We start from the raw sequence: 17,141 nt of genomic DNA, 5'->3' as shown, positions 1-17,141 counted from the left end.
TCTTGGGGCACTTGCAATTTTCTCAGAGAAATTTTTGCAGATTTGCTTGCACAAATTAGTTCAAATTGAAGCTCAGAGCAAAAAAGTTATAGATCTGATTGATATTCAGATGATGTAATGGCTTAATCAAATATACTGAATAAACAGCATGTGGTGAGAAGTCTTAATTTACTACACAAACCTGTCTTCAAAGTGTTTGAGTAAGCAGAAGTTCTGATGGTAAATATGAGCAAATTTTAGATACTTGGTGGTTTCTTTGGTGACCTGATGCCAAGGCTTCATCCAGCACCACATATTTACCACCTCCATTCCAATTCATACTGTACAGAATATTTATTGCCTCCTGCTATGTATGAGTCTATAAATCCTGATAGGATTCTATAAACAGGATTTTCTTTCATTGTGTGGGAAGAAATAAGCAATGAAGGCACGTTAATCTGGGAGGAATTAACCATAGTTCCTATAGTTCTCAGGAGATAAAGGAGGTTTTAAATTGGTTTCACCCAGAGGCCTTGTTGTGGAATTTTCAATATTGATGAGATCCAAAAATGTCTACATAATTGAGGGGTCTAGAGACAAATTAAAAAGTAACCATTTGTCTCAGTAAGTAATTCTTTGTCTTAAGAAATTTGCCAGCAACATAAATTTTCCTGTTTAAAGGGTGGCAGAACACTCTATGAGCAAAATTTTCTGAAGTTTCTGTTTGGTCTTTCAATTACATTCTTGAGATTCTAATTCTCATGGGCTTCATTAGCTGCCTGCACTTTGCACCAGTAAAAGAGCAATGACCTTGACAACCAACCAGCAAAACCAAACTAAGATATCCATCATTAAGTGATCACCAATAAGTAACATTAATGGTGATAAAAAAGTTGTGTGACAGTTTTGACAGTGTGCAGTGCTACTTTAGTGACAAATATGTTGTCACTTATCAAAAGCTGTTTAAAGGACTGGCAATGTTTTGGAACTCAGCTGCAATATTTTGTTTTCTCAGTTATGAATACTGTTCTTTATGATTTGGCGGTTGCTGACAGAGTGATCTGAACTATTTATACTTGGGTGTATATTAGAACAGCCTATAATATTCTTCAGGGTTAAAGTACAGCAAACCATAGATTGAACCTTGGGAGAAAGTGAAAACTATATAATTCCTAACAATTTCTGTACTGGTGGTTTTAGTTATAGCTTTGGAGGGAATTTGCATTTCTTTGAATCCAACAGAAGTAACTATGCCATGAACAGCTCAGGCTTTAATTTTGGATGTTATGGTGCAACTTCATCCTTCTTGTTCATCTCTCCTGCTGTGAGCTGCTAATTATGTAACTTAATTATAAAGCAGTGAGTTTCATTTGTGCTGTTCCTCCATCACTAAGTTGCATGTCATGCATTTCTCTTTACGATTCACAGAAGATGCCATTACTTTCTCACTGGATAAAGAATGAAGTAAAATTCAACTTCATCTCTATTTTTAAGTCTCTTGTGTGGAACTGAACTGTTAAATTGTCACCCAGCATCAAAGGCACAATGGGATGCATGACAACACACAAAACCATAAATTTAACATTTATGTGGTCTATTTTTAAAAGATTGCCATGAATTTTTTACTACGACTTTTATAAAAGGTGCTTACCATGATACTCAGTTATTTTCAAATATGCAGGAGGAGATAGAATATCAGAATCATATTAAAAATATGCTCTTCTCTTGTCAGAACCCCAGTAGACTCAGTATCTTGAGGTCAGTTACATGGCAGGAACATATTTGACATTAGTGGCTGGATTTAATGAATTCTGCCTGCTTGGAGCATAAGCAGCCTAAAATGTATCCCTAAGGCTGTATTCCCAAGAAAAAGTAAATCATACTAATAAAGTAAGCACAGTTGTTAATATAGTGATTGCAATCATAATCCTACATTAAAAACAACAAAGAGTGCTGATGTAGTATCACTCAGATTATTTTATTTAGCCTGAGTTGCCATAACAACCATAGGAAACATGAGATCACATTTTAATTAAAGATCTCCTAGTAATTCTGATTGTACCAGCCTTAAGTACATTCTATGCTGATCTGCATGCTGAGTGCAGAGGAGCTTGATAAATATACAGGTCATTGGAATTCCAGTATAATTAACTGTACTTTTGAGAGGGTAAATTTAGATTCAGCACATCATGTTATCTCAATCTTTCATACTATTGAAATGTAAGAGAAAAAGCAAAAACAAATCTTTGTCTGGCAATATTATAGAAAAAGCTGGGGAAAGTAAGAAATATTGCCATGTCTTTGCACCTATTGAAATCAGTACATGGTAAATGGTAACAATACCTCATTTTCTTCAATCAGGGGCAAAATTTCATGGTTATTGAATTTGGGAGTGACAGCTGTATAAACAGAATTAGAGACCAGGAAGCATGGTAACTGAAAATGTCATGTGCTCCTGAGAAGTAAATATCTGGTTAGGACATTTTGCATTTGAAGAGATCCAAAACATTCAGCTATTTCAAAGTTGCCACCGTACAGTTTAGAACACTATCTAGTTGAAATATAAAACTATTTATAGAAGGAAATAAAAATCAGTTTTGAATTGATTGAACTCTGCTCTTTCCTTTTTTCCTGTCATTAAAGCAAGTGCCTTAATGCGTTACACGTTACTCTCTACAGTTTGGTAGCAGCAGAAGGCAAAGTTGTCATTGCACTATTCTTCCACTCAGCTGCAGGTACCCACTTTGTTTAAAATGAGATAAATGGTGGATTAAATAAAAAATAGATAAAATCATTGGTCTATGGGCTAGGGGTTTAGATTTTTAATTTTTATATTAGATTTTAGAATTTTTTTATCTGTCCTATGCTGAATCTGAAAATTTTAAACAAGAGATCTTAAAATATAACCATAAATCAGGTCAGGAATGTTTTTTGGGTGTAGTAGGGATGGTCAGCAGTCAATTATTGAAATAAACACACTCAAGAGTTTCTTGGATATAGTATTTGTGATAAAAAGCTATCAATTTCTACTGGCAGAATATCTGGGGTGGAAGAAGTTTACACCAGAAAACCTGTAACCACCACTTCTACTCAGGCAGTCTTGGAAAATAACACACAAAGCAGAAATCAATTTTGTAATTCAGCATAATCTGTAAAAGATTAAATGTCATTGCTAAATCAGCTTCCTGAATGTTATTCAGAAATATTTACTTTGGTGATTGCAACCCACATTTCTTCCAGCCAACAGATATATAAATCTTTTCTGGTCTTCAACCACTTTGATCTTCATGCTGTTTAAAAAAATCTGTGATTTCTGACTTCTTGTGGTTTCTGATAATTTCCGGAGAAGGTGTGAAATAAACATTTCAAGTCTCATAGATTTATGCAATAGGATAGAGCAATAATATCCTGTCTTAAAATGGTTTTGATGAACACATTCAGCTAACCTGCTTGCCTTTAAAGATAGAAAGTATTGAATGAAGTCTTCTACCTTTAGATCTAGGTAATAGCTCTCTCTTGGTAAAGATTGCATTTAAATGTAGCCACATTTTTTATTGCAAGCCAACATTGTACCTTGTCTGCTTCTAGTGTTCACATGGGATGAAGGTTCAAGGAGGAAATTGAGAAATAATACTTGTATATATGTCAGACAAGGCTGAAATAGGAAATTAGTGGCTGAATAGTCACTGGATGATTTAGTTCAGACTCTCTGTTGCACTGAGTGATGCTGTAATGGCAGACACAGGCATTTCAAACTGACCTGGTTATGACACCCATGGTATGCAATTCCAGTGAGGTATAATTGAATATCCTCCTCACAATGCATTAGCTGCTTAATTAATTGCGCTAATGACATTGTCCAGCATTTTACACTTAATGACAGAAGATTTGGTTGAAGTAACAACCATCCTAAAACCTATTCATATAAAAATTAAGTAAGATTATCCCAAGACACCACCTGCAATATGATCAAATAAAACATGTATTGCAGATTATAATGAATTCACTCAGTTGAAAATAATGTTTCTAAGATTTTTTGATAAATAAACGATTACATGTTTCCTGGTTATGCTATTATTTAGGTTACAAATGCTTTTTATTTTTTTGGGGGGTATTTTTTAGTTAGAACACATGTTCACAGAAGCATAAAAAAGAAGACAATAAGTCCAATCTTGAATACAAAAGAAGTACATGAACTTGAATATCCTCTAATAGTGACATTGAACTTTAAAAACATTTACCATTTCCAATGGCAAAGTTAAGAGAAAAAAGAGAGGAGGGAACAATCAAGAAGAAAATTTGTTCCGGCTTTGAATAAATTACTGTTGTTATGACCACAAAATCATCTCTCTCTGAACAAAGCACCATTTTGTGAAGGTTCATTATTTCTGTATGGTTGTGGTTTGCCAATACATTTTCATGTATGTACATTTTCATAACTAATTCAAGAACAAAATACAATCTCTTTGGATTGTAATCCTTTCTAGCTACACCCACTATTCCATGAAAAATAGTGTTTATGTAATTTTCTTTGTATTTGTATTCTACCTATGTGAAAAAGCTGACAAGTGGAACCTAGCTGAACTTTGTAATCTGCATTTCTATTGTCTCTAGATATTGAATTTGAATGATCAAAATTTTACAAAACATTTGCAATAGTGGAACAAAATAGGAGCTGCTGGGTCCTAAACGCTCTTAAAAATATGTTTGTTTTCTTCAGGTGTCTACACAAGCCCTAAAGCCTTACTTTGATTGTTTCACAGGAAATGTAAAGTAAAGCCAATCTGCTATTTTCTGTTTTCCAAAAGAAAGCTTAAATTCCTATGGTAAAATAAGAGGTTAAATACAGATTAACCTCATCTTGCTTAACAAAAGAGATTGATGGAAGCATTCAGAAAATGCTAAACAAATATTAAAATTTCATGCTTTGATGTTAAATATTAATGTAACCTGGGTGAAAAATGGACCTAGTGAATGGAGTACAGATACAAGGTGTGTCTTGTGCAAGGTGCAGAAAATGCTGCCAATAAACATTTAGTAGAATTTTTACATTACAATTTATGCTAGTGCCTCCAAAAAGCAATGTGTACTAGCAATTTAACTAAATATGTGATTAATAATTAAAATAAATAGCTGATTAGCAGTTGCATGAAGAATGTAGGAGTGCCTGCATGTCTGTGAATGTCTATAAAAATAATCTCTGAATCATAAGAAGCTTTTACCATTTTTTAGAAATTGTTTGATGACGCAGAAGAAAACAATTTTCCATATGGTGTTTTCCATCAGGTTCAGAACATTGCTATCCAGGTAGAGCAGGTTTTTACCATTTCTGTGCTGCCTCTGTGCCACCAGGATAAAAGTAATATCATTAGTGATCTCCAGGAAGTCAAATTAGGGAATCTGGAATTGGTGCATTACAATTGTTTGATCACCTGCTGCCACAACAGATGATGTGGATGAGAAGTAAAATCACGTGAAGTAGAACTTTCTGGCGTTGTGCAATCTCCCAAAACATGTCCAGGAAATTTATGTGCAATTCTGTAGTTAATGCCATGAGAATTTGTTAATGGAATTATTCCTTGTATTTTGCAGAATTCAGGGTTTTTTTGCTGTGTTCCTTGAGACTGGATTATTTTTTTCTGTTTGGTTGTTTATGTCAGATTGTTCTTATTGCATTGTTTTTGGGCTGGTTTTATCTAATGGGATGCTTTAAAATATCTAAATTAGACCTTTATGCCTACTAATGGATTTCATTTTGTTTCTGGTTTAATTTATGACTTTTTTCTTTAAATGTAGGACTTCCTGCTATATGGACTTTTTAGTTCTCTGTTAGGTGTCCTTTTACAGTCTGAGCTGATACTTTGGTACTTTATTTGAACATTTGAACCTACAAAATCAATAAAATTGTGTCAGTTCACATTTTCTGAGTATTCTCTCTAATTTAATTTGGAGACATGCACTGGCAATTGAAGAGAACTTAATTCTGTAATTATCATGCATAAAATGTTAACGTTGTCACTATTTACTAATAAAGCATGCATTTAACTAGTATATCTTTAAGTCACGCATTCAGTGTTCTCATGCTCTATTTCTGGTTAGGAGGCAAACATTGAGCCCAAATGGTTTCTGATTATATCAAGTAATGCTAAGGAAAGCTGTAATCTTTCAAAATATGTTGCTTGGAAGATAGGGAGAATTGAAGGGTAATTTTTGGCAAGACTTTGGATTCTCATCATGTGGAATATGGAAAAGTATTTTATGTGAAAGTATCTTAATTCTTTTCTTCTAAGAGACAACTAAAAACTCATCCTAGGCATATGAAAGCACCATTAATGCAGTTATTGAAAGACTTGTATTTTATATCTGGAGGTCATGGCCGTTACATAGTGATAAACTGCATTAGGAAAAGCTTATCCACTTATTTAGAGTTTATTTTCTTTATTTATAGTTTGTTTTCTATGTGCATTAGTCTTACCCCTATGAACAAATAAGAATACGAGAATGTCGTCTTTTTTTCCAATCAGAAAATTTTGGAATATGCAAGACCACATGTAAACAAATGATTGCAGCAATATTTTTAAATACTTCAACTCCTGTGACTTTGATGTCTGTGGTTGATAATAGAGAGTATAGAAACCTAATTTTGTCTCAGTTCTGTTGTATAACACTTCAGAGTTACTAAATTAACATAATGTCCTCAATATTTCATTTAGGAGAAGAGATGGAGAAGTAAGGCCAAGCCAGGCTGAAGGTGACTGACAGCAAAATGTGAGTAGCAAAATTAACCTATTTCAGGTTCATTTTTGTGCAATATTCATCTATGATGAGGGCCTGCAGTGTATGAAAACACATTTGGATTTGTTAAACACATAAACCAAGAAACTAATTTTCCACGCTTCTTTGTTCTCTGTTCCACAAATCTAATCTTGCTACATTCAATAATTTCAATGAGAGAGAGAATACACAGGAAGCTTTGGGATACAAAATTATTTCTTCAGAATGAATTTTTTTTTTTCATACTCAAGGTATTCAGGGATTAGTTGCGCATGTGCTGTCTGAACTGAACCCTAAAGCTCTGAACTCTACCCCAATAAACATTTCCTACAATCTAAAGAGGAACTAAATGCCATGGAAGTCACACATAATAGGCAGCTAAACCAGTGGGAACCATTCCAGGGCAACCCATGGAAAATACTGAATAAAAAGGAGAGTTCACATCTAGCTATTTGAGTCTTCTGTGCCAGAGAAAGAAAAGCTGGGGAGATAATAAGCTCATGTAAAGACAACATATGTTGTTTTTTGCTTTGTTATATATTTTCACATGCATGTCTGAGTGTTTTCCTGTCAGTGACTCCACAACATAAAATAGTTTCTTTGTTTGGATTTACTAGAAACATGGTCATTTAATTAAATTTTAACACACTGTGGTTTCTCATTTTAATATAAGGTACATTAATTTTCTATGATGCTGGCATGCTGTGCTGATGGATTTCTCAGTCTACCAAATGAAGTAAACCAGGGATTTTTCAGGCAGTTTGGTTTTTTCCAGAAATGATGACATTAATGTTCTTTTTGGAAGACAGTTACCAAACCAGTTATTCAGTGATGAAATTCTCTTGTAATGAGTATTAAGTCTTGCCACTGCAGTAATAATTGCCTGTTACACACCAGGTTTGTTAGTGAAAATACCACAGCCTTATGCAAAAACAGTTGGGCTTTATTATCAAGGAAAAATTGTTTAAGGAACTGTAAATCATAAATATGACTTACATACAAATTGAAATAATAAATTTCCATTATGGCAATAGCTGCTGCCATCTTCTATAATGTCAAAAAAATATAGTCTTAAACTTGTATGGTTTGTTTCATTTATTTTTTAAATTTATTTTCAGTCTGGGGAGTCTTGTCTTGAACAGTTTCTTATTTTTTCAGTGATCAAATTCCTTGTCCCATAATAAGTACAATTTTAATTTTTTTATATGCAAGACTGTTTTTTGTCTATATTGTGTGACCTGATGATAAGGAAAATAAGTTTCAAACCCTCATTTTTTCCTTTCCAGTTGTGAGTCAGTGGTCAGTATGAACTGGAATATTTTTGTTACTTTTTAATTTCTTTGCTGAAGTGGGGATTGCTTGGGCCACCCTCTTGCATGTTTGTATCAGGAAAATGTTCCCTGAGCATCTGCTGATTGTGCTTATTTCTTTAATATTAGTGAATATGGGCGTCCTTTTCCAGGTTCTCTACTGCATACGCGAGTTCTGGTCCTAAGAGTTTGAAGTAAGAGATGAGAGACAACAGAGAAAAAAGAATGGGGAGATAAATCTGTGTATTGGTATTTGTACGCTGGTGCAATAAGCTTTCAAATGGTTTTTTAATATTACTATTGTAACTCCATTTTTCAATCCCTTACAATGGTCTCTTAATGGGGGATAATTTTTCTAATACCTTTTCATTGATTTTGGTGATAATTGACATTATTTCTGAGATCAGTTTCAAGAGTATACTGGTATTCAGGCTGGGTTTTTCAGAACTCAATGAAAGGTAAGTGTGAGAGAACAGAGTCTGAAGAAAAAAAATGAAGATGTTGAGGGAAGTGATGAGACAAGATGTGGTTCAAGGTCTGGTCCTTGTGGCTTAACTCTACAGAATTCACTGTTGCATTCTGGAAAAGGCAGTTGAATGATTGCATGTATCTAGCAAAGAAAGAAAGGTTATTATAGGAATAAAATATGGGATATATTCTGAGCACACATTGGAAATGTGAGGTGTTGAATGAAAGTGACATCTGTATCATGGCTTTACTTAGATTGGGTGTGAAGATTAGGAGAGGTTTCCATACAGATCCTGCCAATGTGAAAACAGAGGAGGAGAATGGGTCTTTCAGGCACCTGCTGTGTATAAATTTTAGGACTGTATGTACAGTCTTTCTAATCTGAAAGTTTTCAGAGCTTTTTCTCATTTCACTGAGTCTCATACTCCAAGGACAGGATGTGTGTGGACAGCAATACAAGTAAAAGATCTTACGTGTAGAAAATCTGTGACTCTGTGAAATATGCTGTGATACGGGATTGCTTCTGAAAGGGCAGTGTTATACAGCTCAATAGGCGTTTCTAAACTCCTGCTCATTAATTCAAATTTACTGCACTTTGTTTCCTTCTTGGTATTTTAAAAAGATTATTGAAAGGGATATTGAAGTACTGCAGGTAGATAAGAAGCATTTTCAGGCTGTAAAATCACAGAGGTAATAGATAACATTTAAGTAGGAAGCACTTATCATAAATGATCGTTTATTGTTGGTTTGGGTTTTTTTGTCAGACAGATAGTTTAATGTATAATTTATGACACTTGCACCAGCTATTTTAGCTGCACAGTCTTGATTTCTAAGGTATGATATGAAATCTTTACTAATCCTGCTTTAAACTCTATCAGAATCATTTAATGTGCTTAACTAACATAGCTTTTGCAGCAATTTCCTGGAGGAACAATTGCAGTACTCCTGCTTTCAGGTACTGCATCACAGGGTGTCCAGCCCAAAAGGGTGATAAGCAGTTAACAAACCATGCCTCATCTAGAATGAGCTGCTGTTGCAGACAGAGGGTTATTTTGCTGTGTATGTGGTGATTATCATGGTGACAACTTAGGTACAACACAACCAGAGTCTGCAATAAGACTACCCAGACTTCCCAATCTGCCACATATGTCAACACTTCTCATCACTTCATCTTTAATTTAGTAGCACACTGCGTTTACTGACCCAGGCTGAGATGTTTCTAATCACCTGTGTAACCTGTGCATTCACTGGTTGTGTTGATTTAGTAGGAAATACTGGGTTTTGAGAAAAGCAAAGTGCCAAATGCTGTTTTATTGCTTAGCTTCACTGCACCCACACTAAAAGGATTCTCTCATCCATGAGAACATGGTGGTGTTTACTTTCCAGAAGCAAAAGATATGTGCTGGATGGATTTTTTCTGTGTCAGAATGGTTTTATCCCCTGCATCCTTCCTGCATCAGTTAACAAGGGTGTTTCTCAGCACTCTGGGGCAGCAGAGTTTGGCAGAGGTGACACAGGTGGTGCTGTGTTGTGATGCTGCACAGCAGGCTAATCTAAGCAAGCCATTAATGCAACCCTTGGTAGGGTGGGAGCCAAGATTAAAAGTTACTTCAATTTTCTAATCACTGGGAGGGCTGCTTCCAGTAGGGCTGTTTGGTGTGGCAAATGGTAACGCCAGGAACTGTAAATAACAAGAATGAGTTTGATCTGACTGAGAGTTGAACTTTTGCCTTCCTAATGCATCACACAAGGCATATAAATATGCTAAAGATTGTGGCTGTGATTCCCTTAGCATGTGTATTTGCAGCTGCTTTTTAATACCATGCAAGAGTGTGCAATGCAGAGATGACTGGTTGGAGGCTGCCTGCTTGGCAAGGTTTTATCTGTCTCTCTTAATCTAGTCATCTTGCTTTCAAAGTGGAAAGAAAATTTACTTCAAGGAGCTCAAAATATAATCCTCAAATAATTTTTATTCTTTGACTTTAATATAATCATTACATTCACACTTTGCATTCACCTTTCCTTTAAAAGGACTCAATAATTATTTTTGCTGTTCAGGCCTATCAAATCCTCTATATGATTTGTGTAATCTACTGAAGTTCTCTGTGGTTGTTTTAAAATCCTGATCCTGACACAGCTGACCTGAATAAAATATGTAATAACTCACATGTTGTGGTTAACCAGGACAGAATTATAATAATGCCAAGGTCTATTAAAATAAAAGGCTATGCTTTTATTACTTAAAGGTCAGTGAAGTCCTCTACCATGACATCTGTGTTCCGGTATTGTGTTCCCACCTTTGTTTTCATATGTACAGATACTGGCACATTATGTTTTGAAATTGGTCGTGAATATTGGGGAAAGAGTATTAAAAAATAATTCAGGTTTAATATTTTTATCATGAACTAACTTGCTATCGTCAGCTTTCTGTAATTTGACTGCTTTTGCCCTTCAGCAATGATTACACTTTCCCCTAATTTTGTCAGACAGAGTGGTAATAACCTTAGGCAATTATGCTAAAATAACTTGTCAGCTAGTCATTGTTTTATTTTTAATGTATTAAGAAATTAAATGCTCCAAAAGGCAACAGACTAAAGAGCTGAATCCATTATTTATTCACGGGGTGTGTTCAGAAGCTGCCAATGGTGATGGTGTCCCCCAGCTGCCCAGCAGCAGAGGCTGTGACAGCCCTGCAGAGCCCCAGGGCGTCCCACCCTGCCTGGCTCAGCCTCTGCCAGGCATGGGGAGAGCAGGGAAACCTCTTGGAGGAAATTGGGAAATTGGAAATTCACTTGGGAGTGCAATCTCCTCAAGAGGGAGGGAGCTGAGGAACAGGGAAGGCAAGCTGTGGTGAGTGATGGCCTGAGGAGTTGAGCAGGAGCTGTTTATGATCTTAGATCAGATCACCCTCCACGACAGAATGCTCCCACAGCCGGGAGGGCTGAGGTTCTGCAAGGTTCAGGGAATCTCTCCTGATCCAGCTGGGCCACTGCAATGGTGACTCTTCACCATCCAAACAGCACTTCACCATGCTGCTTGACAGCCTTGATTTCCCAAAAAACCACTGCCCTGTTATGGTTATTATGTTTTCTTTTAACAAACACTTTGTCCGTTGGGCATCTGTGCCACAAAATGAAATATGCACAGGCAAAGACATCCTCATCGCACTATCAAATTGCAATTCCACTTTGGGCATGTTGAGGAGAAAGAACCGAGGGCTTTGGTGGCTGTGCAGTGCTCCAGAGAGCTGTCTGAGTACCCTGGGCTTTGTTTCTCCTGTACAAGAAAGTAATGGCAGCAGCGTTCTGCTCTGTGAGAGGTTCTTGCCTCGCTAAGTGCTCTGCACTCCTCCCTGTGTCTGGGAGAGCTGTTTCATGTTGAAGAGCAAAGGACAGCTTTTACTGAGATGCTTTATAGATTAAAAGCATCGTGCCAGTTCCACAGCATATTGCTTTCAGGGTGCACTTTGACTAGGAGAGTATCTTATTATTATCAACAGCCTTTGAAAATGTGCATTTCAGGTAATTTTCACACATCTCATTGGCATTGTTCTACTACACACTGAAGCATTCTTTCAAAAATTACATACTGCCATCAGGAATGAATATGATAATGTGACCAATTCTAAGAGAACCAATATTCCTTTGATTCTCTTAGAATTTGAAACCTTTGAAATTCTTTTTGTATAACTAGTGTGTGAAAATCTGGTGATTTTTTTTTAAAAAAAAGATACATTTCTCTCCACTTTATCTCTTGATAGATAACTGACCATTACACCTCCTTGTTCTCTTTCATGATTATTAACAGCTGAGACATATTTCTTGTAATATCTCTCTATAAATAATTCTAGGCTCAGAAGTTTGTTTCTTTTATATATTAAGCTATCCAAAAGTGATAGCTCATTTCTCCATAACTGGAATCTGTCTCCTCTAGGGGCAATTTATCTTTGCAGCAGCTAACCCTTAGGCATTATTTATTTCATAAACTTTTATTAATCATATTTGCCAGTTTCTCTGCCTTTTTCTTCCCCCAGTCTTCTTCTACAGTCAGAACACCCATCAAGTTTCCCAAATATTTATGCTGCTCTTTTTAGAGGAAGAAGAGTTGTCTGAGACATTGTTTTATTAAACTGATTGTTTAAGTACCAGTCATCAGGTATTTCTCATGGAAAACTCAAATCTGTATTTTGTTGTAGGATAGGGAATGCCTGTTATGTGAAGTCAGCCTGTATGAGAGGGGTAGATACACAATCACTGTGGATTATCCTCTGGGAAAGACTGCTGTAAGGAAGGGAAATTACTGTGGAGAAAGATGGCCAAAACTAGCCTCAATGCTTTTGAGTTTTTCTTGCATTGGCTAGAAAGGAAGAAGTTTCTTGGTAGGAATGTCTTCCCAAGCCTTTTGTGCCAGCTGTTAAATCTGTCAGTGACCAGAGTGAGAGATACCTGCCCTTGGGAAACCACCACCCCCCTGCCCTTGGGGAACCACCACCCCCTGCCCTTCTCCCCCACCATTCCCAGGGCAGCTGTGATTGCTCAGCAGAGGGATGGACCCTGTGAGGGCAGGTGGGTGCAGCCACCCCCTGGTACTTTGCCACAGCTATGTGGCATCCCTGGGTAAAGATGAGAAACTCATGGTAAGGGTGACATTATAGAGTTTGCAAAGCTGGCATGGTCAAGAGACACACCAGACTGGTGTACCCCCACATTTAAGACAGATGTTTGGAGTGACTTTTATATTAAACAATTAAGATATGCCTTAGACAATTCACTGCTGTCCTTGTGGTCATAACTCATGCTGGCAGAAGTGCAGTTCATGTGCCAGGCAAATCCTTTACAGATGATTTTAAACATGATTGAGACAGGTGTTGCCAGTAGTTGCATTATTTCTTTTATATTGATTAAGAAATTTAATCAAATGGATTTTTTTTATGGCTCCAAACAGTCTAAATAATTCATAAGCTTCATTTTTAGCTGTCTCAACAGATACACATTCTAATGTGTTGCAATTACTAAAGACTATTCTCAATTTTTTTGCTGTGTGCATTGTTGAAGAAAAAAACATGAGAAAATCTACATGTATTGGCATTTTGGGGGGACATTCCATGTGTTACTTCATCAGGTTTTTGCCCAATACTGGTGGTTAGTGGGGAAAAAAAAAAAAAAAGAAGAGAATTTCCTGTGACAACCCTACGCAGTAATTTAATTTAAAAAGACAAAATGTATCAATGCTTCACCTCAGCATATGTCCTTTAGCTCAGAGGAGTTATCTGGAATTTACAGGAAACCACTGAGGTTGACAAGGATTAGCTACAATAACCCTACTTGGGGTCAATCTTATTTCCATGGAGGTGAATATATGTATTTGTATGTAGGCACACAAATGCATATATAGTTTTATTTATAAATTAACAGCAAGAATTTTAAAATTTGATGCTATTGACCTAAATTATCTGCTTCAACTGCAGAGTAGAATTATTTATTCTGATGTTAATTTCTGGCCAACTAGAAAGAAACAAGCCTGTCAGGTTTCAAGGTGACAAGAAATCCCACTCGAGCCCATCATCAAATGTGCCTACAAATGTCTGCCAGTACTGACTGAATCTACCCATAAAAGCCTTTGCTGTAAGAACTTCTAAAAACTTCATATATTCCATTCCTTGCCTCTCTGTACTTTGAGAAGGCTTTTCCTGGTGCCTGTCTTGTACCTTTTTTGCTGCAATTTAAACCTTGTTGTTAGTTTTCCTATCAGTGGTAGAGATCTCATTTTCCCCTTCAATTTTGCTGTGTCACTTCAATCTTCGCTGTGCTAACCTAAAATTATGATACCTGGTAATACTTCCTCTATCTTCTTATTCACTCTGTAATAGAGAACATTTTCCTTTATTACACAAGGTCCCAGTTCTTCACCCTGCAGTGTCTCAAAAAGTGATTTGCATACCTCATCAATATCCCCAGATTTGGTATATAGTCCCCATTTATAATATTGCTTTTTTTCTCTTTTTTTTTTTCCCTGCTGACATTTCAGCTGTGTGAAAGGCCAACTTCTTTAGTCTTTTATTTATGGCATGAACCATTTTCTCATTGGATTTTGTTACTACATATTCTGGGGTTTTTTTAATACAGTGCTAGAAACTGTTCTCCTAAAATAGATTTTAAGCCTTCATTATCTAGGGTTGGGTATTTACTTCTGTATTGCATAAACTTGTATGATACTGAGAAGTTATTTCCTTCAGCTAGGACATATGAAACTTTGTATAGCACATGCTTCTGAGAATAGAATGAACTTGATTTTTTAGTTTTATCCACTTTCTCTCCTAATCCAAAATGAATTTTTTCCTAATGCATCTAATTTCCCTAGTGCATCTAATTTTCTTATCCCATTCCAAAATACTGATTTCCTTTAGAATTTTTTCTCCGTGTCAGAACACCACAATGTTTGTGTTTATTTGGGTTAAATTGGTGAGATCCTTACTTGGTTGATTTCCTCACAGACAGCAAAATCTGATATGCTTCCCCTAAAGCCATTAAACCTGAAAGCTGTAGCTTGTTCTATACAACTATTTTCTTATAATATTCTAACAGTGACTCACTTCAGGATGCAAGGGCAAGTAGATTATTTCAGTTTTGCCATCAGGGTGTATGTATTTCTCTACAAGTCTAAATGCAGGTGAGGAGATAAGTTGTTTTTCCTGGTTGTTTGCTGATGAAATAGACTAGATCAAAATTTGGGGATAGGTCTTCATTTTTCTTTTGTCATGTTAATTGTTATAGTTTCTGACTCCCTGGAAAATGAATTGCAGAAATGTCACTGCGCTGAAATGAATCCACTCTGAAATTAGTATTCTGTGGCTGTGTCTGTTTAAACAGACCACACGTTATTTGTGCACTGGTTTGGAGAAGCTGAAAGAGCTGGTTTTGTCTGATTACCTTTTTCTCATTCCCTGATAGAATAGTCACTCTGGAAGAGAGATTGGTACACTCTACCCAATTTGCAGATTCAGGCACTAACTTGTGTCTTCAGGCTTTGAAAGGGTAATGGCAAAGAACTGCTTATAAATCTTAAGTTAATTTAGGATATTTAGTCTTCTGTCTCTTAGATGGATATACTTTGGCACTTTAATTAACTGCTTGTTAATTCTGGACTTTCACGTTGTTCTGTGCAGAGACTTTAAATGAGAAGTGCCTATACTGAGACTATATTAAAGGGCATATTTTAGTGGTAAATAGATTCCAACTTTATGTTTTATGCACCCCATAGATCATGTGGCTTGTGACTCAAAACACACAAGACATGGTTCCAGGGTTTCACATACTGTAAAAAAATGTAAAACAAGCTCCTTGCACAAATGTGCTGCACAGTAATCAGCACCAGAAAAGCCAAGAAGCTAAATGATAATTGGAAGTCAGATTAATATCTTGCAGGCCAGAACAAGTGATTAAACTACTCCACCTCTTTTGCTTGATACGTAATCTGGCAGAATTTCACAAAACCTGTGAGTAGTTTAAGAATATCATCATCTTAAAGCTTGTTGGTGCCTATTTTCATTTATAGTAGAAAAGGATAGAGCTTATACATTTGTTTTCTGTGAATAGGTCCAGGCAGAAATCTCATCACCTCCATTCTTTCACAGAGTGTTTTTTCCTGAAATGAAGAAGAGCAACACACAAAGTTTCTGGTAAATATGGCTGGACAGTTATCCAAGTCAATACTGGAAACTCTGTGATCCAGGCTTCTCCCTGTTCTCAGTGTGAGAAGGGATAAAAAACCTTCATTTTCAGAGGATTTGCATAATTTTTTTGCGTTGTTATATTTCCCAGTATCTTTATCAGTTTTTATTTCCATGAATTGGCAGAGCGTGAAAACACCACTTTCTTTTCAGTTTTTACAAATATTTTATATTTAATGTGTCAGATCACGTTTTTCCTCAAACCTTCTTGGAAATGTGTCTAATTTTACAGTTTATAGCATGTCAGTAAATTTTTAGACAACATTTTAAATTTAAGAGGTGACTTCCTTTCACTTATCTCTTTTCCATATTTTTATCAGTACTACATTGCAATTACTGGAGCAATATGAACAATTTGATTCTTGAGAAAATTCCTCCCAGGGGAATTTTATTCGGTGTAATACACTCATGATATTTGGTTAAGAATAACATGAATACAGCTTAATTTTCATATTCAAAGTAGGGCTGAATTCGATATGTTCATTTATTTTATTATTTAGTAATATTCCCTTTAGGTTTTTGCCAAGGCTTAAGATTAACTGACCATCTGTCTGTTTTGCTACAAGCAGTATCTGCTACTCATTACTGACAGTTAATTTTGTGGCAAAAATTCACAGAATGTGGTCTGGTGTTCTGATTTATTCAGTGACATTTATAGAAACCTATCAAATCTACTCAGAGAATTCAAGGATACTCAGCAGAAGAAAAGTGTTGTGAAAAATGCTCACAACTGCCCCAATTCAAAAATATGGCAATTACGTGCTTCTGTGTCATACCAGTTGTGCAGCTTTACTCTGTATAGCTCAAACTTTCATTAGCTGTTTCCAAGGGGAAGGTGTAGCATCACTGGACACAGGTCTGGAATATTCATCCCTGTGTGA

The 17,141-nt window shown here is 36.1% G+C and overlaps 1 long non-coding RNA gene across 1 annotated transcript in view; it reads left to right on the top strand.

The window, feature by feature from the left end:
- Positions 1 to 17,141, top strand: part of LOC135278906 (uncharacterized) — a 149,854-nt gene that overhangs the window by 22,366 nt on the left and 110,347 nt on the right. The window contains exon 3 of the long non-coding RNA XR_010346290.1: positions 6,693 to 6,747. This is a non-coding gene — a long non-coding RNA (uncharacterized LOC135278906). The remainder of the gene's footprint in view (positions 1 to 6,692; positions 6,748 to 17,141) is intronic.

This window comes from Passer domesticus, chromosome 11 (assembly GCF_036417665.1).
Source record: "Passer domesticus isolate bPasDom1 chromosome 11, bPasDom1.hap1, whole genome shotgun sequence".
Lineage (NCBI taxonomy): Eukaryota > Metazoa > Chordata > Aves > Passeriformes > Passeridae > Passer > Passer domesticus.
This window is presented reverse-complemented; position numbering and strand designations above follow the sequence as displayed.